General features: G+C 40.3%; 1 protein-coding gene across 1 annotated transcript in view; it reads left to right on the forward strand.

Moving 5' to 3' along the window:
- The window catches only part of IRS1 (insulin receptor substrate 1), a 59688-nt gene extending 35645 nt beyond the window's left edge, over positions 1–24043 (forward strand). The window contains exon 2 of the mRNA XM_065930449.1: positions 23006–24043. The gene's annotated coding sequence lies outside the window, so the exon portion shown is untranslated. The remainder of the gene's footprint in view (positions 1–23005) is intronic.
- The last annotated feature ends 1400 nt before the right edge of the window (positions 24044–25443 follow it).

Genomic DNA, 25443 nt, shown 5'->3' on the forward strand with positions numbered 1-25443 from the left:
AGAGTTGTCTGTACGTTCGCATTCCTGCCCACAGCCAGTGAGATGTTGTAGCTTGATAGAGAACGCAGCTTGATGTCTAAGTTTAGCTTCACATCGCGAGCCAGCAGTGAAACCTAGAAGTGTTGGTTTTCATGGAAGCAGCGTGGAAAACCTCAGCAATTCCCAAATCTCCACTGCAAGGCACATGTGTGAGTCTGCTGCTGGGAGGGGGGCAGAGGTGCAGGATTAGATTTCACAATGTTACTTTCACAAGACTGGCCTTAACCTTGTACACATTTGTTTCCAAGGTTTCTAGTGACGGTTAACACCCTGGACTTCAGACAGCTTCGATGGCAAGTTTTCAGGCTTTGTTCTTGTAATATCTTTTCAACAAAAGAATTGTTAGGTGTCTGATAATAGTACAGAATTCAGTGATAAAAAAAACAAACCACTCAGTTCCTCGCTGGCTTCATCGGAAGGTGGGAAGAAGAGGGTATATGCAGGATTAACCACTGAGCCATGTGGATGTAGGCACTTAAGCGGGGTTCCTTCCTGCGTGCCCAGATCTCCACCAGCTGTGTCCTTGTTCATCTTTCACAGGGGGGTGAGGGTTTTCCTCTGACGTAGAGACATTCCAGATGGATAAGAGCGTAAATGCCAGGTTACATTTTTAGGGGCTTACTAATGGAGCCACAGCAGATTAAGAAGGGAAAAAAAGGATGACTGCTTATCTTTGTAGGGAAGTGTGGACCGGACACCGTTAGATTTGCTGTTCCTGAGATTCTCTGCTACTGACATTTTATAAACTAACTGGGTATTTCAACTTGCTCCAAGGAATATAGAGATTTTAAATGCTACCTTTTGTTGAAATAATATTTCAGACAACATTTTTGTAAAGCCACTTATGGAATCTTGGTTTTAAAGTTAAGTTTTAATCTTGTCTTTAGGGCACAAGACAACAAAACAAACAATGTAAAAATGAAACAAGCAAAATGAACTCTAAATTTAATTTATGCACCTAAAGGAGAAGACTTTTGTTTGGAGGGTGGGCTTATTCTGTGAGTGACTTTTCTGTTCTCTAAGCCTGTGCATGAATTCTAACAGAGCTCTAGAAGACAAAACATCTCCGTTTGTTTTCATGGCTTCATGATTCATGGCATATTTACATTTTATTATGACGTTCGAGTCTCTAGAGTTTTTGCTAGTGTAAAAAAAATGGCATGTTTTAAATTAGATTTAGAAAATGGTTTTTATTTGCCTTCACATGAATTTTGAAAATTGTTAAGTTTTGGTGTTACTTTTCATTCACTTTTAAAATACATATGAAAATTTCTCTCTGCTCTGTAATGAGCTCTTCTATGCTCACATGGTCTTCATTCAGCCTTAGTAGAGGAAATAAATTTCCCTGCACATCAGCATTTTACTACATTATAAGAAGAGGTTGTAGAGTTTTGGAATGCGGCTTGCTTCAGCTGCTGTTTGGTGGGTTAATGGTTCGGAATGTTTGCCAGCTGCCATGCTTTGCTGGCGATGTCAAAACCTTTGTAATTTCAGACTCAAGAACCCAGTACTCATTTGCCCCGTTATTACATGCAGGTACCATGTTTAGAAGTTCATTTGTTCCAGACCACTGTAAAAGTTTGCTCTGTACAAGATGTTATACTTTGTGGAAAGAACTTTTCCATTTACCAGCATTTCATTTGTAAAAATACAGCAACTTTATCTCACATTTATAAATGAGCATTTGGATTTCAATATTACATGAGTGCCTAATGAATATTACTTACTAGTTGTGACTTTGTGCTTTGAGCCTTGTGTAATATTTTTTTCCCCTGAAACAGGCAGTTTTGGATATTAGGGCTTATTTTTACACGATCCCCCACTGGGCCTCTATGAGTCATCTTCTGGGCACAAACAGAAGTGAATGTATAATTGCACAGGCTCTCTTATTCTGCAATTATTGGCTACAATAATTTGTAATGTGTGCTGAGCATTTTTGCTACAGGGATTTATAAAAACGTCTTCAAGATAATCCCTGTGTCTATCAGAAGAGTTGCAAAAATTCCACTTCCTTGGACATTTTAGGCATCTTCGATTGGACTGTGTCCTCAACAGCCCTTGTGGGGCTGTTGCCATTTACATCTGGTGCTTTAACTTCCCTTCCCTGCCACCATTGTCTTTTTGATTACTCCTATAAAATGTTATGCTCTTTCTGTTTCATTTCCATATTTCTGGGAGTTTATAACTTATATACATAAAGATATCTTAGAAAATATGCATATCACCACAGCCTTTTGGAAGCCAAGAAAGGGATCAAAGTCATAGTCTTAGTTATTATAATTATTTCTATTTTAATCAAGGTTTAACCTCATAAAGTAAAATTTCTGCCCATCTAAATATTCACATTTAAACATTCAAATTTCACATTTTTCCAGAATGCCCAGCCGTATCTTGAGAAACTATTGAGGCTAAAAATAATATATTCTGTTTAATATTTTGAAATAATATATATTGTCATTCATTTTCTTTTTTAATTTTAAATGTACTCTTTCTAGGTGGTTGGTCATAGTGGTAGCCTAATGGTAGAGTTGGTTTTTCTAGCAGTGTAAAATATTTTTACTTTTGTCTGTATTTCTTCAATTATTATTTAAAACTATTTGTACAGTAATAAACCATTTCATTTATATGACCTTTATCCACCAATGAAGGTAAAAATAAAACACCTTTCATACGTGAACCAGGAAAACTAAAGGATGATTTTTCTGAAGTCAAATCAAGTCTATTTTAAATGATTAGGGAAGGAAGTTTTCTCTCTCCGCTCTTCAGTTCATTTTCTCTCTGTATATTCACTTTCTTTAAAAAATCAAAGCAGCAAATAATACTTTTGATATATGCATGCCACATTGTAAATTATTGACTACAAATGATATTAGGAATTTAGGAATAAAAAACAGATATGATACTCTCAAAGTATATTTTTGTGTTCAATTAATTTTTTTATCAACTTTTCCATCCCCCAATACATTTCTTTAGTTTATCTCTGTATACTATTTTATGTGATATGTCATCATAATATTTTTTGAATAGCAAAGTTCAAGGGCAAATGCTTTTTTGCAAGGGGTGGGGGCCGGGGGGGTGGTCGTGGAATTTTTAACATAGTCTTCTCCAAAGTGTGTTTCACAGGATGTTAGAGTCATTACTATGAAATAAAATCTACATATTTTTGATCAGAAGTTTAGGAAACACATGGTTAAACAAAATGTGAAGGTTCTAATGTCAAGAGGGAGATACTGCCTAAGTGTCATTAGCCACAGAACCTTCTTTCTCTTGGAGCTCCTGTTCTGTAGAACATGTTTTGGAGCTGCTGGCTTTTTGCATATCCAGGACTAGATCTGCAGAAGTGGTGCTAACCATTAAGTGCTAGGACTTCTCACTCTGTATATTGTAGGTTCCCCAAATGTTGTATTACTTGGAGTCATTGTCATGACCCATTCATTGTAACACTTTATAAACTATCAAATTTGTACTTCTTATATCTGCCTTTCATCATTGAAAATAAGGATACAGACCCCTCTTTGGCTACATGTGGTTTCCTTCTCTGAAGACTATTAAGGAGAGAAACCGTCATATCTTTTTTCTTTTAAATATATATATTATTTTTTGGTCACACTGTACGCGGTATGCAGCATCTTTGTTTCCCAACCAGGGGTAGAACCCGTGCTCCCTGCAGTAGAAACATAAAGTCTTAACCACTGAGCCACCAGGGAAGTCCCAATATCTTTTTTTAAAATTATAACATTTTTGAATAGAAGAGTTCTGTTCCAGAGCATTGAAGCTTCTACAGACATTTTCACTTCCCTCCTTAGCAAACTTATATACATAAGCCAACCCTTTTAATGATGAATCTGGGCAGCAAAGATCAATAAAAAACCTGCTTGGAACCATTATATCTTAAAGGAGTCAGTTTGCTGCTTCCTTGTAATTCTATTGGAGTTGTAGTTTGGACCATTGAGTCTGAATTCACATTGCTATTGTAATGTATCAGTAAAGGTATAATTGATCAATAAAGTCATCTGATTTCAAAACTACCTTTTTTCACTAATATTCTAAAGGTAGACTATATTGTTTTGTTTATTCATCATGAAACCTCGGGGTGTGAAACACTTGGAGCCACCTTTCTGGATGTCAAGACATTGACCTTGTTGTAGGGTTAATATTTACAAACAGTCCTTGGAAACTTTTGGGCAACCATGATTCACTGACAAGGAATGCATATTCAGGGCTGTTTCACCACCTTCCACGGAGCATGTGCTTTGATTTCATTGAGATCATCAATGCCAGATTTTAACATCAGAACTTTCTCAGAAAGATGAAGCTGGTGATTCACCTTGGCTTGTACCTGAAACACATGGGTATAGGATAAATGATTTCTTAATGATAGTTCAGGACAGCCAAATCTTTTGTCTACCTGAATTTTCTTATTGGCTGTCATTAATTGGCTGCTCCTGATGGAGTGGGCTTGTTTTCAGTTAAAGCTGGAATATTTTAGAATGAAGTCTCCCCTTTGATATGGACAGTTCAAAGTAAATGCCACGAGGTCTGTGAATGGGTGGTGTGTTTTAAAGAGGTTTTGCCAACTACTGGTGTCTTGAGAATGTAACAAACTAGACTTTTAGAGACTGAAGTCCTCCCTTCTCTTCCAGGTGCATAGGTGATGATGGAATGGGCAGATCCATGCCCTTAGAGTTCGTTAATGGTGGATTCGTGTTGTAATTCTCAGAGGCAAGAATCTGAACAGTGGTTATTGGTATGGGGCCAATAACAGTGATGAGAATCAATATCAATGCTGAGAAGTATTTATGGGTGGTTCTGATTTGATAAATAGGTAGAAGGGATTAGCGGGAAGGGCAGGGGGGAAGTTGGGAGGAGGAGGGGGGAAAGTTGAGAGGAGGAGGCGGGGAAGAATGGGAAATGAAGGGACAGAGTGACCCCAGTAACTACATTCAGTGTCAGCCAGGGCTTGTGCTCCCCAAGTTCAACTTGAGAAAGCTTTTGGATTATTTTGATTGGTGAAACCAGTAGTATCTTATACCGTAAATGGGGAACATACACTCAAGCTAGAGAATTGTAAAGGTCACCTTTGTATTTTAGAGTTTTCTGTAGACAGATAATTAACACAATGATAGCTCTCTATTTGAGCCCTTCAGATCTGTTCTCGACAACCAGAATAAGGCACATAAACTCAGCTCTGTTTATATGTAAACTGTGTAATATCTTAAAGCTAGCGTCATTGTTTGCCCCTTCTCAAAGTACAGCCTGTTTTGATCTACGTAGGGAATATTTTTGAAAAGTGGATGTCTAAGAATGTAAACAATTGGGAGGGGAGATGCAGCTGTTTGTGATTTACTTTTTCATCTTCTGTTCTTTTGTGGGTTTTTATGTCAGAGGACTTCTCTTTACCTATTCTAGTGTATGGCTTATGGCTCTATAAGTATCCTTTTTTTTTTTTTGGTTTTTATTTTGGCTTTTTAAATAAAGGATGGAAGGGACTGAAGGAAAAGTTGTCAGATAAAAATAGCCCCGAGCCCACTAGATCTTGAGCTGCAAGCATTGGGCCAGAAGAGCTACGATCCTAGAGTGAAAAGGGTTTCTATTTTATGGGGCCAGTAAATGTGAGGCCTCACTCTTTACCTTAGGGCTCTGTGTGTGTGTGTTTGTCAGAATCTATTAGTCACACCCAGTTGCTTGCATCTACCACTGTCTAGACTCTCCAGGGAATGAGAGAGTTCATATTTACTGTTTTTCCAGGAGGGCATGAATTAAAGGCTGAAGAGGTGCTTTTATGATGACAATCTCTTTTGCAAACTATTTTCCAGAAGTGAAGGCATTTCCGAGATCCAGGTGCCTATTATGTGAAATGTTGTTTTAGCTGATTTCATATAGATTTATCAGAATGGCATTTCACTATGTAATTTCTCATTACCCTTTGTAAACACGAAGCTTACTCTTCATTTCCTTTTATAAAAATAACTTTGTATGTTCTAGTGGCCTCTATTTAGATGAGAGGTTTGACAGCACTTCCACCCATTCTTTTTATAGCATTGTCTATACATTCATGATCAAGAGCATGGCTTTGAATCCAAATTGCCCCACTTACTAGCTTTGAGATCTGGAGGAATTTACACATTCTTTTTGAACCTCAATTTACTCATTTTTAAACAGGGATAGTAGGACAGTCTTAGGGTGGCTGTGAGGATTAAATGAAACAATGCATATTAAAACCCCTAATATAGTGCCTGACATAGAGCAAATGCTGGCTATGTTGTTGATGAAGACTTTAAATTACTGTGATGTGTTCATGGGTGTTAGTGGATTTGGTAATTTTATGTACCACATCTTTACCCTAGGAATGGTTTGCTGAAATGTTTGAGAAGGAAGGAGAAGACAAGAGTTTGTATTATTTGAAATCAGTTATAATCGATATTAAAATTTCTTTATTTTCTTAGCCACAGTTAACTTGTAGTGTTAAAAAATTGGTTGAGATTTTTATTTTTTTAGCAAAAGAGGATAATCCTTTTAAAAGGTTAACAAACCCTGACTTTACTCACTGCCAAATGTGAGGCAAATCTCAGAAAACTTCATAACCCATTTCTTCTTTTGTTGAAATTACCCTTAATTAAGTCTTTTGGACCTTAGAATATGTGTATGAATACTTATGATTTTCCTTCCTATAGATACTTTTTTAGATAATACAGTTATTGAGTGCCAATTATATATTAAACACTGATAAATCAAGCTGAGAGTTGAAGAGAAGAAACCTCAAAAACTATCAGGGGAAAGATATTAGTCAAATGAAGCTTTTCCACAGTCTTAGGAAATTAAACTTCATGGAATATATGGAATATGGTGTGAATTTACCATGCTTAGATGTAGCTTTTCCTTTCAACTAGTAAAGCGTAAAGTGCTTTATACTCACTAAGGACAATCAATTTTAATAATGGTTCAGCTTTTAAATTGTAAGTTCAAAACCACATCGGAAGTGCCTTCATACCCAGTGTTAAAACAGCTGTAACTCGGGAAATATTCCTAATTTGAGACCAGTGGTGTCATATGATGAGTGTAAATGTTGGAGTTTCCATGACAACACTTTTTGGGCATGACCGAGAGCAGAGCGCTTCAATGTCAGGTACTTTCTTTCCCCTTTCATTCCTCTTCTGTCCCCCTCCCATTATGGTTTCTGGTGGTTTCTAGCTCCTGGACAGAATGAATGAATTGTTCTGCAACTGGCTCAGTTGTCAAGAGTCTGTGTCACATGTTTTAGAGTCACCTTCTCATTTAAGCCTTGCTACAGGCTAGTGACTTAGGTGCTTTTAATGGCATTTTACCAGGAACTCACTGATGTTGTTCAAGGTTGCTCAAGTCCCTGCGTCCCCGATAGGTAGCGCTGGGGGCGCTCAAGTCTTCCACAGTGCCATGTCCCTTACTGTTGTCTCCCAGAGATCTTGGCGAAGTACATTCTCTGTCCCAATTGGTTGGGGTAACCAACTTGGGTGGAAGGCCGGGATATGAAGTGCCGTGCCCAGTGCAATTAGCTCTTGGAGACTATCTCTGGCCACCTCATCATTTTCCTGCTGTTTTCTCAAGCCACTAGAAATCTATGCTTGCCTTGCCTGGGCTTCTGTTCCAGACCAGTAAACTTGTACCTCCTGGTCACAGCACAGGGTCCAGCCCAGGGAAGGAAGCTGCCATCTAAGAATGAAGGCTTTGCATTCCTGTGAAACTTCTTGCATAGGGAAGTGGAATCTGATAACTGACTACCTGATAAATCAGACTGATGGCCATGTGCTTGAATCAGGGCTGTTTGCCTTCCTGTAGAAATGGGGATCATTTTCCTACTGCCTGTTGACCTGAATGGAAATTATTAGCACACACAGACTATCTTTTTGTGCTTATTTTTCAGTTTTTCCCAAATGTTGATTCCTTTAAGTCATGACGGCTTTGCCTCATCCCCTGATACTATCCAATGTGCTGCTTCTGGGTCTTCCTCTGCACACATCGATGGTTCCGGGGATGAGATGCCAACACGTGGAATCATCCTTGTTCTTCAGAGAGATTTTGGAGGATGAATTAATACTCACGGGGAAAGTGGAAGCATATTTTGATTCAGTGTGTAACCCTTGATGGCTCAGTGGTAAAGACTCCACTCGCCAATGTAGGAGATGTGGGTTCGATTCCTGTGTCGAGAAGATCCCCTGGAGAAGCAAATGGCCACTCACTCCAGTATTCTTGCCTAGGAAATCCTGTGGACAGAGGAACCTGGCGGGCTACAGTCCATGGGGTTGCAAAAGAGTCAGATGCAACTTAACGACTATGCCACTATCACCACTCCCTTGCTTCTTGAAGTGTGGTCCTCTGATCAGCGGCCCCAGCATCACCTGGGAGCTGGTTAGGAATGCAGAATCTGGGGCCCACCCCACTCCAAACCTAGAGATTCAGAATCTGCATTGTTAACCAAATCTTCAGGAGACCTTAAGCACATTAAAGTGAGATGAACACTGCTTTATTTTCTCTCTTTGTGATTTATTTGTTCTGTACTTTTCTCTAGTATGCCTTAACAGTGGAGGCCAAAGCCAGGCATGGTACTGCAAAAGCAGAAATATTTTTAGCAAGTATTCTTCTATCTCAGCTCCTGTTCATACCCATGATGTTAAAAGATTTCAAACTAAATTGCTGTGTAATCTTCAGTTACAACAAATGTATAGTCTTCAGAGGCTTTGGAGGAGGTCTTTTTCTGCTCTGTATTGACATCCATCACCTAAAGAAACCCCCTGCTTGTAGCTGAGTCACTGAGCTGCCACGGAGTTTGTTTTGCATGTATATATATGGAATACTATCCTATCTTCTTTTTCTATTTTGCTTTTCTAAAGAGTTGGGCTACTGAGAGTTCAGTGACTCATGGTTAGAAAGAATGTGGGTGGAGAGGCTCCGTCTTACCTCCATGCTACTACTAACCAGTTTCGTGAGCTCAGGCAACTCTTTTAGTGATCATTTTAACTCTTAACTAACCACACGGTCAAGGTACCACTGTGCTCACTTGTTCAGTTGTGTCTGACTCTTTGCAGTCCTTTGGACTGTAGCCCGCCAGGCTCCTCTATCCATGGAATTTTCCAGGCAAGAATACTGGAGTGGGTTGCCATTTCCTCCTCCAAGGGATCTTCCCCATCCAGGGATTGGACTCATGTCCCTTGCATCTTCTACATGGGCAGGTGGATTCTTTATCTGCTGAGCCATCAGGGAAGTCCCCATAATATCAGGCCTGAGACTGCTTTGACTGTTCTGTTCCTGTTAATCCATGAGACCTTTATACAGTGACTTGATCGTGCAGTGGAAGTTGCCTATAGCAATAGGAATGGGGTGTCTAAAACAAAAATTGGGATAATTGTCATCCATGTGTGTATTTTGCTTAGTCATTGTAACATCCTCCTTACCACTTTGATAGTGCTCTCAGGTGGGAAAAACTTGCTAAATGGACTTTTTAAAATTTGGGGTATAGTTGATTTATAACATTGTGTTAGTTTCTGGGGTACAGCAAAGTGATTCATAGATATATTCTTTTTCATATTCTTTTCCATTATGGTTTATTACAGGATATTGAACATAGTTCTCTGTGCTATACAGTGGGACCTTGCTGTTGATCTGTTTTACATATAGTAGTGTGTATCTGCAAATCCCAAACTCCTAATTTATCTCTCCCCTGCTTTCTCCTTTGGTGACCATGAGTTGGTTTTCTAAGTCTGTGAACCTGTTTCTCTTATGTAAATAAGTTCATTTGTATCATATTTTAGATTAGACGTATAGGTGATATTGTATGAGTTCATTACATATAAGTGATATTGTATGAGTTCACTTTTTGTTGAGTTTTTCTTATATTTCCTGGCTCTGTCTCTGGAACAAGTGAATGGCCAAAGGCAGGGCCACAGGGCCACCATGGAGAAGGGTCCCAGCTTATTTACTTATGTGCAGTGGTTCTCAAGTCACTTTCCTATTGACTTTCTCCAGCTAATTTCTATAGAATGGGAATTAGCAAGGATCTGGGTGTTTCCAGTGCTTGTACCTCTGTTGAAAGAGTCTGCAATGGCTTTTATTTCTACTGGAAGTTCTCTAGGGAGGCTCCAAGAAGACACGATGTGTGTTAAGTCAGTGGCTGTATTAGGGTCTCTGTTAGGAACTGCTGATGATTGGGAGTGAAGAGAGCTAAACGTCGGAAGACGAGCATCTCTGAAGAATCTGTCTTGGTCTGGACCTCAACGTAGTCCCGTTCCTTAACTGATTGTTGAGGAAGAAAAGCGTGGAGAAGCCAAGTAAACAGGTAGGCCGTTGTCCACTGGTGACTTGGTTTTATGGAAAAAATGTAAGGCAATTTTTGAGCAGAATTCAGCAGAGCTCATCATAGAGCTGTTAATTAAGTGTTAATTATAGCCTGTCGCTGGTGGATAGTAATGGTGAAATTGTGTGGTTCGGTTTTATTTTGAAGGCATTTTGTCAGCAGCTCAGACTACAGTCAAGAAAGAATAGACGCTATTGTTTTCTTTGTGTATCTTAGGACCGTGGCAGCTTCTGGGGCCAATATTGAAAATAGGATCTGTTCTTATTACTATCACGAAGTTTTATGAGAAAAAAATCTGTATTTTACTACCTGGAAATCAATTTGTTCTTTCTGCGCATGGTCTAGATTTTAGAATTTTGAACCCTGAATTCTCTTACTGATGATGGTACATGTGCCCTGCCCCCTTCCTCCACCTCCTCTGTTATTTTTCTTCAAGTTTAAGTTGAGGGAAAACAGACCTAAAAGTGTCTTCCTGGGAACACATCTTATATTTAGAAATTCCAGTTGCTGTTTCTATCTCAGTCTTGTACTTTGACTATTTTTTTTTGTAATAAATCATCTTCCAAGGTGGATATTTATTTCATAAAGTGAAAACAACGTGTGGGAAACAGTTTTGTGACTTAGGAGTTGCCCCTTAGAGAGCAAAGTTAGTGGATTTATTTTAAAAGTTGACTAACTCTGGAACAGAGGGGACCTAATCCTTAATTTTTTTCCCCCTCCCAGATATTTGAATGGCAGTGAACAGGACTAATAGTCACAAGCCACGTAAGGAAACTGTCTTCTGCTTCACAATGTCCTCCTCTTGTCATCTAATGGAGTTTTGCAAGTGATTGTGAGAACGAGATGTTTTCTCCACTTCATTGTTCTATGGAGGCAAAATGAGATCAAATGACTCATTCAAGACCAGACAGAAGGTCCTGGCTCAGCTGGGCAGAGATACAGACCTGGGAGAATTCAGATGTATTTCTTTGTGGGGTTGATCTCTCTCCTGTGGGTCAGAATGATAGTCTTCCCCTAGACCTGTTGCTTTGGCCTCAGCAATCCTGCTGTCTCTCCTCTTCAGTCAGCTTTGTTCGTTGCATCCAGAAGATTCCTGTTTTCCTTTGGAGCAGGGACATAGGCAAACACGGGGTAGGACTGGTTAATCAGATTAACTAGATGTCTTCTAGGTCATGAGGGAGCAGGACACAGTGGAGGTAACTTCCCATCAGTGATAAATTGGGAGGCACCGTTGGGACTCAGGTCATGGTGTGACAGTCAGAAATAAAGCCTCAGAACCAAGAGCGCATCTTCCCTCCGATTCTTCCCTAAAACTGGTGGGAATTCCAGAAACAGTTGATAAGCATGTGTGTGTCTTCCTCCAGCTACAGCAATAACTTCAGAACAGGGTTCCTCAGACTCAGCTCAACTGACATTTGGGGCCAGGTGATTCTTTGCTGTGGGCTTACCAGGTGACTCAGTGGTAAAGAACCCGCCTGCCAATGCAAGAGATGCAGGTTTGATCCCTGGGTCGGGAGGACCTCCTGGAGAAGGAAATGGCAACTCACTCCAGTGTTCTTGCCTGGAGAATCCCATGGACAGAAGAGCGTGGTGGACTACAGTTGAAAAGAGTCAGACGCGACTGAGTGGCTAAACAACAACAACAACAATTCTTTGTCACAGTTGGCCTGGGCACTGTAGGATATCCGGTAGTGTTCCTGCTCTCCATTTGGGCTTTCCCTGGTGGCTGAGATGGTAAAGAATCTGCCCACAGTGTGGGAGATTGGGGTTTGATCCCTGGAGAAGGGAGTGGGTAACCCCTCCAGTATTCTTGTCTGGAAAATTCCATGGACAGAGGAGCCTGGCAGGCTACAGTCCATAGAATTGCAAAGAGTCGGACACAACTGAGCGACTAACACTTTTCACTTCTGGTCTCTACTTAGTAAATACCAACAGTTTCTCTTTTGTCTGAACTCCAGCTGTGACAACCAGAAGAAGTGTTTACAGGCATTGCTAAGTGTCTCTTGAGGGGGAAATTATTCCTGCCCATTCAAATTGAGAATTATTGCTCTAGAGACTTCATGGAATACATGGAGGCTAGAGGGTCTCGGGCATGAGAAGTGGGCTTAGCCCCACAAGCACATTTTAGCTGAAGTCCACGTGACTTTTGCCTGGTCCTCCAGTGGGCCTGGGGATCACCTTCACAGACCCCATTTATTTCCTTTGGGACTATGATTCCCTCAGAGCCCTCAATAAATAGTCTTCATAAGGATTCCTTAAGAGTTGTCGCTACCTCTTCATTAAGAACTTGGTCCAACTGTCTTCAGAATGCTGCTAGTTCAGCCCTGAACTGGCTTGAAGCACTTAATTCAGCATGCTGGTAGGGAATTTTCAGCAAATATCATTTTCCAGGTCAAAAATGACTAGGCTAAGATGTCCAATAATGAAAGAAAAGAGGGAAGAATGGGAACAGTGGTGGTGTGACTTGAAAGATGAAAGTGGAGGACCGGGAGCTTGAGGTCAGTGCATGAAAGGTCAGCCCCTCTTTTCCACTGGAAAAGTTTTACCCCCTTATCCAAGACAATAAAGAAGTGTTTGCAGTTGGTTAGAAATCTGCATCATTGTCTGCTTCAAAGACCTTAGAGATGAGAGCGATGTGTCCATTATCAATTATTTCAGATCATCTTTCTGATGTCTTCCCTTCCTTTTCCAGCTGCCAACAATTAGACATGTGCATCTGGCAGCAATTTCAGTTGTTCGTCAAGTTCCTCAAGCAGCATTGGCCTCACTCTCCTGTTCAGTTGAGAGTTTGGGGAAAAGAATTCGGAAACAAAAGCCATTCAGTTCCTTCCCCAACAATTAGAAACAAGCTTTAGCACCTGGAGATAGTGCAAAAGAATCTCAGTGAACATCCATTCAAGTCTATTCATGAGAACTCTTTGTAAATTCTCTCATGTGTAAGTCTTTTCATTTGCTGACTTAGATAGGGTGGGGAATCTTCAAACTTCTAATTTCTTCCTGGCAAGCAGCAGAAGTGGCCTTTCTGTGACATTCCTGTAGATGGCATCCACTGAAGAGCTACTCAAAGGCCTGCTGATGCTGTTTATCCCAGTGTTCAACTGGAGTTGTTCCCTTTGTATTCAGTAGGTAAGCAGGTCTTGGTCTAAAGACCAAGGACTTCATCTCACAAGGTCCTATTTTTAGCGTTTTACTACTAATACTACTTTTATGTTCTGGCCTTTCCCCCACACCCACCTCCTCTCTGAAGTAACTTTTCTCTCTTCCCAAGACACCTCCTAATCTTGACTTCAGGTTCGGTTCTTGGCTGCCATCTGATCTGTGGCTTCCCTGTTGCTTCCTTCTCCCACCAGGACATTTTTGGCTGCTATGTATTCAGGTATCAGGAGGGGATATGAGATCCAAGGGTTTCTAGTTCTTCATGAGAATGGTACCAGTAAGAGTTAATGTCTGAGGGCTTTTTATGTGTGAGGCGCAATGATGAGAACTTTTCATGTATTATCTCATTGAACCTCAAGTGATGACCCTATAGAATGGGGACTGTTAGCCCATGTTACAGGTGACAACTCTGAGGTTTACAAGGGTTTGTAACATGCCCAAAATTATGGAGAGAAGAGAAGCAGGAGAAGAGAGAATGTACATTCTTAGTATTTTTTTTAAGTTTAACTTGGAAATAAGTCCTGAGTTAAAATTGATCAGTCTTTAAAAAAAACATAACAACCATGTAATGGCTCTATCTTCATTCTCAAAATAACCTTGCTGGATGGAGTGTCCTAAACTACATTTTAGAACTCAAGATTGCTTATGGGTTATTCACATATCACTCAGGTAGCGGCAACTCAAGGGAAACAGTCGGTTTCAGAGAGTGTTCTTTCATTATTTAGGCTGCTTAAGGAAAAAAAGAAAAACAGCTCACTTAACTGCATGGAGTAGTAGTAAAGAATCTGCCTGCCAGTGTGGGAGATGCAGGAGAGGCGAGTTCCGTCGCTATGTTGGGAAGATCCCCTGGAGAAGAAAATGCAACCCACTCCAGTATTTTTGCCTGGGAAATCCCATGGGCAGAGGGATCTGGCAGGCTCCAGTCCCTGGGGTCGCAGAGAGTCAGACATGACTGAGTAACTGAGCATGCACACGCATACTTAACTGCCAAAATCCCAGATGAATTCTCCCCAACACTTTCCCCTTGATATACTCAAAGCAAGAAGAAGGAAGACAAAGGCTAAATCCTTTTTATTTGTGATTTACAATGATGTGTTTCCGGAGATGTTAATCAGATGCGTGTAGTAGGGAAAGTCCTCTACTGAGTTTGACTTTCCTAGGACCAGCTGGCAATGGCCCTGTTCTCTGTTAGGCCAGTTTAATGACCAAAACACCTACAGGAGGGAGATCAGGGCCACATGGTTGTGGTACCTCGTGGTTCCTTTGAAAGATGCTTGTTTAATTCAGTACATTTTTCTTGCATTACCAAATTCTTCCATAAAGTTAACCGCAACCCATATTATCGGGGACTCCGACTAAAACTTGTGGTGAGTAGGAAATAGATTAAACACAGGTTTTCCCTTTTCTCTGGCTGCCAAAAGTGATGTCAGTGGCATTAATGATCCTTGCCTCAGCCCTCTGCAGACCTAGGGCCGTCTGTGCGGATGCTTGTTCTATACTCTTGTTCCTGGGCTGTTACAGAGAAGCTGATGATGGCTGATAAGAAACACTGAACAGCCAGACAATTACTCGAAGGTACACTCAGGCCCTTGCTTTCTTTCAGTTTATGAGACGACTCTAGGGAGTGGGCAAAGACTGTGATGTCTATTTAGTGTTCAGCAGAAAGAAGTAAAGGCAAGGGGATGAGATTCACCTGCTTTCCTTTTGGCTAATTAATAGAAACGGTCTTGCAAACACTTTTTACTCTCTCTATACCACACTGTAAATGAAGTGATGGTCATTTAAGTCTACAGATTTGTATCAGAGCCAAATAAAAGCTATGTCCCATATTTCTGAACATGACACAAACAGACAAACAAGCAAAACTGGTATGAAATTACAATATAAACCTCAGAGGTGCAATTGTAATTCCTGTTGGGGAGAATATACTGCAGAAAGAGCTCCCATGAAAGCGGAAGAAGGCAACTTTTATGACCTTCTTCCTCAGGTAGGGAAGATGAGATCATATTATTTTCATGTCTTCAAGTAACAGGTTTATTTTAGTTGAGCTCTGTGAAAATGAAAACTTCCTGTCCCCCAGCACACGTGGTCTGACTTGAAATATTAGAGGGATTGTTTCTCTGACTTCCTCTGCCTTGATTTTCATGTATTACTACGTGGGGACAGATTAGAATTTTGGCAGAAGAGAGATTTGAGGCATTTGGGTTCACATTTAGTGGGGGGGACTGTTAGGCGGTTGACAGCCCCTTTGCTTTATGTTTTAATTACCTTTGGCTTTATCAGCATGCTCTGTCTTTAAGAAAAACATGGGTAGTAACTGAAGTGGTTAGTCTTTGGCTTCAAAGATCTCTGAATATTTATTCAGATTTCCTTAGTAGGTCATTGATGGAATACTTTTCATGGTTGAGGACCGTATGTTGTCGTTGTTTAAATCGTCTTCTCCATAAATCCCTAGCCTTCTTGAAAAGTTTCCAGCCCCTTCCGTCTTCTGCCCTTTGTTGCGGGGGAAGGAGAAATCCACGTTCTGACAGCATCACCCGGCTGGACCACAGCGGGAGCTGGCGGGCGTGATGGGCAGTGTCTCGGTCCCTCCTTCTCTTCTTTCCTATGCATAATACGTGTGCCTGTCTTCATTGGTGGTCCCCTGAAGTCACCAGCCCTGCCAGAAGGTCTTTCCCTGGGACAAAAGGGAAGCTGGAGCGAGATGGCCTCTCACATGTTGGCAGCCCTCCCTGAATTTCTTTCCTTGGCAACTCTGCGCCATGGAAGGGCTGGCCAGCAATCGTGTTATTTTCACCAGCCCTCCCCCATGTGACTCGCACTGGGCAAAACTGCTATTTAAGCAGCTCCATTAAAGCACTGGCTTGGCCGGTCGGTTAGCCTTTGCCATTTAAGACCATGAAACCAAGTCTTTCCAGCTCACTTCTGGCCTATTTTGAAAGATGTTCATTGCCTTTCTTTAGCTAAAATGGCTGTCTCCTTTCAACATAAAAGTAGCAAATACCTTGGGTCTTACCTCCAACTTGACTTCTTGAGTTCAATCCTCACTTGATTTTTTTTTTTTCTTTTTGGTGATTATGGTCTGAAGGCTTTAAAAGAGAATGTTTTTTCGCTACTTAGATCTGTCTTTTCCCAAAGTCTCAGATTGCCCGCACACTTCCAGTAGTACCTTGTGAAAAGCAGAGAGACAGTCCCCCTGTCCCAAACTTGAAGCTGTCTGGATTTAATTCTCTGTTCCTTGGGTAGCTGGGCTGGTAACTCTGCTTCTGCCTTAGATGCTACCATTAAGCGCACATGGAACAAGCCAAACCCTGAGCCAGGACATTCCTTGCATAAGGGCTTTCACACAGTCCATCAGACAGATCCCTGCTCTTGCTTATCCATGTGAGATGACATGGTACACCACCAGGACTGTCAATGTATTTGATACTGATGATTTAAAAAAGAATTACTGGGCCTGTTTTTCAGGGTTCAGGTACACTTAAAAACAGTAATTTTGCAGTGTCTTCTAAGGTGTTTTATTATACGGAAGCATTCTAGAAGGCTTGGTCAGCTTTAAATTGGCCACGTGTTGTTCAGTTGTGTCCCACTCTTTGTGACCCCATGTGACCCCATGGAAGCATGCCAGGCTTCCCTGCCCTTTACCATCTCTTGGAGTTTGCGCTAACTCATGTCCACTGAGTCAGCGATGCTATTAAACCATCTCATCCTCTGTCGCCCCCTTGTCCTCCTGGCCTCAATCTTTCCCAGCATCAGGCTCTTTTCCAATGAGCCGGCTCTTTTGCATCAGGTCGCCAAAGTATTGGCGCTTCAGCTTCAGTCCTTCCAATGAATATTCAGGGTTGGTTTCCTTTAGAGTTGACTGGTTTGATTTGTCTGCTGTCCACGGGACTCTCAAGAGTCTTCTCCAGCACCACACTTCAAAAGCATCAATTCTTCGGTGTTCAACCTTCTTTATGGTCCAACTCTCATATCCGTACGTGACTGTGAATTAATTGCATTAGCATCAGTGGGGTAGCCGAAGAAATGAACTGTGGTCATGGTTAGTAGTACACAGTTGAATATAACTGTGTGAAAAAGAAATTAAACCTGGGAAGACAGAATATAGAGAGATATCACTGGTGCCATGTTCAGCTTCGGGCAAGGTACAGAGCTCCCCACCAACCTCTCTGCTCTCACATCCCTTCCATCTTCTTTTTTTTTCTAATCCCAATCAAAGGTAATCTTCTCCTCTGAAAGGAGTCCCCCTATGCCCCCACCAATTTTTCTAAATACTTTGCTTGTGCCATTTCCTTAAGGACTTAGGCATTTGGAAAACAAACCCAAGAAGCCAGAGGGTTTTACTTATTTATTTATTTTTCTGCTTTTAAATGATCATACTTCTCCCCAAACACAATGGGAAGAATGGGAAAGGGGTTAAAATACCAAGAAGGTTTAAAAAATTGGTTAACATTTTATCTTATAACAGATTTTTCAGAATGGGGAAGATCTAAATATTAAATCTATTAAAGCATTATCTTCCTTACTACTTAAACATCTTTGACATTATATATAGAATACTAAAAGTTCAAAATTTTTAAGTAAATAGTGAAATCAGAACCATAACTAAATAGTAGTTTTCCTTAGGTGACAGGAATTATAATGATTCTAATGCATTATGTTTATTCCTTCCTTATATTTACTGTCTTTTATAAATTTTCTTTATTATTCTGAAGTTTTTTTTCCTAGTCACAGCTGTTTATGTTAAGCGAGCGAGAAATATGCTGTTTGACACATTTCTTCAAGTGGAGGAATTTATTTGTATGAATTTTTCTAGTTGAGTCTATAGTGTAAAATCTCAAACAATGATCTCCATTGAAGAAAAGTCATTACTACAGTCTTTTTTTTTTCCACCATAGTTGGATGAGGAAGAGTTTCTTTCTGGCTACATTTTAGTGCATGACAACAGCCAAGCAATTTACAATATTTTTACTTCTGTTTTCTTAGTAAAGTAGAAAGTGATGTTCTAACCAGGTATTCCAACTATGCTGCACTTAACAAGTTGGCAGGAAGTTTCAAGGTGTTTAAATACAAGATAAAAACTTTTAGACAGTGGGTTTGACTAAAAATGCATTGCTGAAAAGGCGCAGATCCTTCTTTTGTACTTATATCATAACTGTATGCTGTTTCAGCTGCTCACCCAGTGGAGACTAATGAGTAGGCCGAGACAGTGTGAAAGGCAGCAGAAGCTTTATTTGTTTTTCAGCTCTAGCCAAGAGTTTAAGTGGGTCGAGTCCAGGAGATGTAAATTCCTACTGGATACAATAATGCAATAATCCATAGGTCTCAAGTAGCATACTCGAGTGTTGACTTATTTGATAATGCTTTAAAAATTACATTTTTCATTACTGGCAACAGGATTAGGCGGATTTTATCCTGTGAGGAAGACACATGCGGACCATAGATGCTGATGTGCTGATGAAATTTTTGTCAAAATGTAATTTCCTGCTACTAAATCTTGTGACAGGTGCATCATATTTCTGGGTTCAAAAGTTATTCCCCAGTGATGTAACTGGAGAGAATATATCACAGGAATATCACCATTTGATATTTGCACAGTTCTTCTCCAAGGATATGTTTTGCATTTTCTTGTTTCCAGTTTATGAGTGCTACAAATGAGTTTTTGTAAAACATCCTAGCAATGTTTGCCTTGTGTGGTTGACTGGGAGTCTTGAAATGGTATATATAAAGTGCATTAAACACACTTTACCCGTGTCTTCTTTTTCAGTATGTATTATAGTCTTTACCATTGTATTTGTGTTACTCAACAGATGTTTATTACATTTAATGACTATAGGAGCTTAGAATGGATGGGTATTGCTTTTTGTTTTTTTAAACATATTCCCAAGTTGCAAAAATGTATGAATATACATTCATAGATGATGTCTATTTTTGTCATTTAGTCACTATATCATGCCGTGCATGCAAACAAATTTACATGGGTGCCCTTCTTCAAGTGGGTTGCTTTATTCAAGCTCAGCCGTATGGATTGCAAGTGTGTAGTGGTAGGGATATAGACAGATAAACTGAAGTCCCATGAGGCATCTGTAAGGTCTGTCTGTAAAGTTAGGACAGTTCCTTTCCAACAAAACTCTAGTGATGTTTTTGAAACTTTAGTTTTGGAGTTCTTTGGCTTTAGATAATACCTCACTGGGAACCATTTCCCAGCTTAATCAGCTCTTTTATTCACCATATTTGGGTCTCAAAGCTTTTTGACTGTCTCCAAAGATCAGATGTGCCCTCCAAGGGCCAAGCTGGCTGCTATAGAGACCATTCAAAAGGGTATGCCCAAAGCTGAGAAGGCAGTTGCAAGAAAGAAAGGGGTCTTGAAGAAGGCATTCCAAAAATGCTTTGAACAATGCTGCATGCTTGGAATAAGTATGCAGATCTGAGGTGGCTGTGTGCAAGAGTCCTCACTGAGGGTCTTTGTGAAAAATCTGTCTTGTTTACTCAGTAGCTAAACTTTATGTACAGACACACACACCCCCTTGCACAAAAATAAACAGTGGGCAAACTTCAGACTGTCCCTTTAAATTTTCCTCTCTTGCTTATTGATAGCTTCTGCTCCTATCCCTTCCATGTCAGCCTTACCTACCACTTTCTCACTTACCTTATTCCGAGACCAGCTGGCACTGGTAAGTAGCATTAGTGACTGAGGCCTATGTTGACCAGGATTTACGATAAAGGCTTTGAAAAGTAGTATGCCAAAATTTTTTGGAGGGGACAGTGTATGATGGAATTGATATATCCTTTGATTTCCTGCCCTTTGAACATACTACTTGTGAAAAATTACCAGGATGGTTTCAAGGGTGCAAGGGTATGTGTGTGTGGTCCAAAGCAATAGATTTCAGCCTCCAGGGACCATATATTTTTCTTTTCCTCTCCTCAAAGGGGCCCCAATTTCCACCCTTGTGCATCCTTGCAGGTTGGCATGTGTGATGACACAACTGGTTATAGTTTGTTCCTGGGCTAAGCTGTTCATTCAGCTCTTCTGGATGAGAGCCAGATGTAAAATCAAAAGCATACCCTTGACTTTTTAAATTGGCAGTATGTTTGTCTCAAGCCTTTTAATAAAACATGGCCTTCCTACCTAATTTTAGGATGTATGAAGCTGTGTTAAGCTGTACGTAGATATCCTAGTAGGAACATTTTGATAGATTGCAATATGGATTCAGAAGAAACTTGAAAGTAAGATCTCTGGGGTTTTGGAAAGGCTAAGTTATTGTTTCACTTGTAGCAATCACATGAAGTAAATCCTGTCTCTTTGATAATGAAAGAGATAAGCCTGGCTTTTTGCTTTTTTGTTTGTTTGTTTTTAACTTCATGTCTCCATGTCAAGTTTTTCTTTATAAGTAGAAACATAGACTTTATCTGTCATTTAGGACTGAAGTTAATACTGTGAAATGAACAGAAATCTCTTAGTAAAACTTGAATCCTTATCTGGTAAATTTTAGCTTACCTGAAAGTGGTACTTTCAGGTTTTTTCAGTGGTTAGACGATTAATGCTGCTGGGTCCCAGCCATGCTCTCCTGCAAAGAGGAGAGAGAGAGGCAGAGAAAGAAAAAAAAAGTTTGCATTGGTCAACATTTACCTTGTGTGGACTTTCAGGTCTGTTGCTGTCCTTGTCGTGGACATGGATCATTACTGCTGTGTACTGATCATATCACAAAGCATGTCCTTGTGGTCCCTTCACTTACTTAAAGACGTCTTGGTCTGTCATTCACGGTTCCTTACCATCTACACAACCTATGTTTGTAGACGTCTCTCCTCTTTCCCCTTTGCAGATACCCTGTGTTCTGACAAAACTGCCTTCTTCACTTGGCCCAATCAGGGCTGTGTGCTCATCCCCCCGGGGCTTATTTTGTCCTGTGCCCTCCGTGGGACGTATGCCTTGTCCCTTTCATTCGTTCCACTCATATTTAGTGAGTTCCTGCTATGTGCCACTACTGAAACACCATTTCCACATCTCCAGACTCTTGGCTTCCAAACCAAGCCAACTGTGTCAGTGCAGTGTTTACTTTACACTCCCAGCTAGAAACCTTCTTCCCTCCTCTGTACATCTAGGGCAGGAGTCCCTAAGCCCTGGACCATGGACTGGTACTGGTCTGTAGACCATTAGGAACTGAAACACACATCAGGTGGTGAGTGATGGATGAGCGAGACAGGGAAGCTTAATCTGTATTTGCAGCTGCTCCCCATTGCTGGCATTACCGCCTGAGCTCTGCCTCCCATCAGAACAGTGGCGGCATTAGATCCTCATAGGAGTGTGAATCCTACTGTGAACTGTGCATGTAAGGGATCTAGGTTGCACGCTCCTTATGAGAATCAGTTCAAAACCATCCTTTCTCTGCAGCCCTGGAAAAAATTATTTTCCATGAAACTGGTCTCTGGTGCCAAAAAGATTGGGGACCACTGATAAACAGCTTTTTGCCTATTGCACCTTTTGTGGGATTCATCCTGTTTTTACTTTGCATTCTCTCTATTTGTGAATGAAGCTTACATTCCTTGCTGGAATTTCTGAAAAGCAGAGCCTATAGCAGAATTCACCATTGTAGCCTCGATAGTACTTAAAGCAACCATTTACTTATTTGACAGGTATTTATTGATTAGCTCTGCTGTGCCACCTCCTGCTTATAGGACATCCTATAAATATTGATGTTTCTATAGATACCTTTTTGATACGTGAAAAAGAAGGCCCTCAGAAGGACCATCTAATGTTAAGACTTGAGAGCAAATGAGACTTTATAAGGTTGAGAAGGGGTCTCCTTCTCAGGGGAATGGGTAACACTCATTGTAATCTGACTTTTAAACTGCGTAGAAGAAATGTTGTGTTTCTTCCAGAATAACTTATCTCTGTTAGACCTAAATTAGAACCCCCTTTTTAAATTTAATGATTAATTAGGTCTCTTTTGCTTAGACATTCTTTTGCATCTCGAATTTTCCTATCAACCAATGTCAACTTAAAAACCAATTTCAGATTTTATAATGGGAAAACCCTGCAACTTCAAATTCTAAAATCTCCAGTTGCCTTTTAATCAAAAGAAGATTAAGCATAGCCTGACGGTAACCTGCTTACCATATTTTGTAGTTGTTTTACATGAAAGCTGCAGTGGACGTTTTTATTTTGATCATAAGAACATCAAAGTGTTCTGTGTTTTTGTGTTGCTAAACCTCTGAAACCTCCAAACCACATCGATTGGTTTGCTGACTTAATATTGACTATTGTGAGTTTGTGATTGCTTTAGACTCTTGCATTTTGAAAGAAAAAAAGAAGTTAAATACAGTTTGTTTATTTTTCTGAAGTACTCAGGACTGCTTGTGCCTGTGAGTTCAGTTTATCCCATGCTGTCCCGCTGTCCCTTTTTAAAGAATAACCCTAAAAAAAAGATTGAACGTGTGTTTTGAGATGCTGATAATGACGGATTCTTTCATTTTTCTTTTCAGAATGAAGACCTAAATGACCTCAGCAAATCCTCCTTTAACTCATGGGTACCCAGACTCTAAATATTTCATGATTCACAACCAGGACCTCACATCTTCCTCCTCAGTAGATGGTACGATGCACCCATTTCAGTTTGTTTACTTTACACAATCCTCAGGAGTTTGTTGACTGAACTGCACGTTCTATATCGTGCCAAGAAAAAAAGCACTGTGACCCCAGAACAATGAGTCTGCATAAACTTCATCTTCAACCTTAAGGACTTAGCTGGCCACATGAGCTGATGGGCCACCGTGCCACAGGAGAATGAGTTTACGCTCATTGCATTTACAAGACACATTTCATCTGCTGCTGAAACTGTGTACGACAGAGCATCATTGTAAATTATTTCCTATGGAACTGTTCGCGTTGGGTGGAGAGAGTATTAAATATTTAACATAGGTTTTTGATTTATATGTGTAATTTTTTTAATTAAAATGTAACTTTTCTTACAGCACATCTTTTTTGGGGGGGATGTCAAACTGAGGTATACAGTGTTCTATTGTAAAGAGTGGAGCAAATGCTTAAAACAAGGCTAACAAGAGTAGAATAGGGTACGATCCTTGTTTTAAGATTGTAATTCAGAAAAGTAATATAATAAGAATCATAGTGCCATAGATTTTGGTTCTCAATTGTATAGTTCTATTTGCTGATACTATCTCTTGTAATATAGCCTTGATGTTGAGCTGAGATCCTTACAAGAATTGATCTTAATTTTGTATTTTTTTTTTTTTTTTTCTGTAAGGCAATAGGCCATGTTAATGAAACTGAAGAAGGATATATTCTGCTGGGTATTTTCAAGTGTCAGCTTAAAATTGGCAATTGAATGGAAGCAAAATTACAAGAAAAGGCAATCAGTGTCTTCCTTTGTATATACTGTAAAGAGGAGGAAACATGGGTGATCCCTTTGAATCAAAAGCTCTCTTTGGAATGAATAATGTGGGTGTTTGTAAATTCTGGAAATTTCTTTCTATTCATAATAAACTAGAGACTGTTGATCTTTTCTTCTCCCCCTTCCCCCACTTCTGTAAGCTTCCTGTTCCCATTGCCACCAAATTTTTTTTTTCCTGTTGCACACGTTAGGATCTTTCATTTCCTGCATTGTCTCAAGAAAGATGTAAGACAAGTGAGTACTTGTCTTTCATTTATAACCAGAAATTAAAATTCCAGAACATGTTTTTCACGATGACCAGAACTATATGTCACTTTCCTTAAGACTCTTATCTCGTGTTTTCTGAGAACGTCCAGTGTTACATTATTTAACTGAATGGAATTTGGTCCATTCGCCCTGGTGGCTACTGGCCTGGCCAGAAGCCCAGGCTACTGGTGTGTGATTAGTTAATAAGACCCAGGGCGCAGAGAGCACGTCAAAGCTAATGACCTGCTAGGGAAACATCTAGCCAGCAGTGAAAATGTTAATCCTTTTCTTGTTTGCAAAGTACACACATCTTAGAATTTTTCCTCGTGAAAGAGAAATGGCAATGAACGTACTAAAAGAAATTGCCTACAGAGTTTTGAATCTTTTGATCAGGAAACTTCCTAAAAGTTCAGTGAATTAAGTCTAGTATCAGACTCCCCTGGAGCCTGTGTCAATGCTCTATCAGGAATCCCCAGCCCTGCTGTTGAGAGGAGCAAGATTTTCTTTCACTGAAGGGCTGAGCTCCCTGGTTGGGGGAGGCTTTGCCAGGAAGGGGCCAGGGTTGGGGGCCATCGCAGTGGCTGCTCATCAACGGGTCAGGGACCCCCCTCCCAATCCCCCACTCTACTCAAAAGGGAATAGAAACCAGTGGACCCCTTCCCCTGCTGAGGCCCGTGTTACTGTTAATTCAGCTGGATGACATGTACCTCACAGACTCTTGTACAATGTTCACTATTGCAGATTCTAAGCATTTGCATGCTCATCAATTTCTAAGATAAATAGGTCTGTAGTCATAAGAACCCATTGTTTTCAAGGAACTTACTGAATGACATCATTTCCTATTAGAAGGGAACACCACCGATTTTTAAAATCTGATATGAAAGTGTTTTGTTTTTGTACCCTTTCATAAAAAAGACTTTCTTAGTCAAGCTCTTATTTTTCAAGTATTCTGACTCATACTCTCGCTGGTGTAGGAAGGAAGCAAGCTGTCCCGCTCTCTTCCCTTGAGGACATAAGTAGTCAAGGAGAGAGATCAGTGAACAAAGTCAGCCCCACCCACTTCCCTATAAAGGTGGTTATTTCTCAAGGAACCTAAACTCTGAATGTGTATTACCAAGGTACCTCTGCATGTGGGATTATTAACATATTTTGGGTGACAACAAGAAATGAACTAGACTGGAAAAAACATCTCTTGGTTTCTGTTTCTCTCGTCTGTTTTGTTGAGTCATGTAGTATAAAGGTAAGACACTCCTATTTAAGCTGTTC

Source organism: Muntiacus reevesi, chromosome 3, assembly GCF_963930625.1.
Source record: "Muntiacus reevesi chromosome 3, mMunRee1.1, whole genome shotgun sequence".
Classification (NCBI taxonomy): Eukaryota; Metazoa; Chordata; class Mammalia; order Artiodactyla; family Cervidae; genus Muntiacus; species Muntiacus reevesi.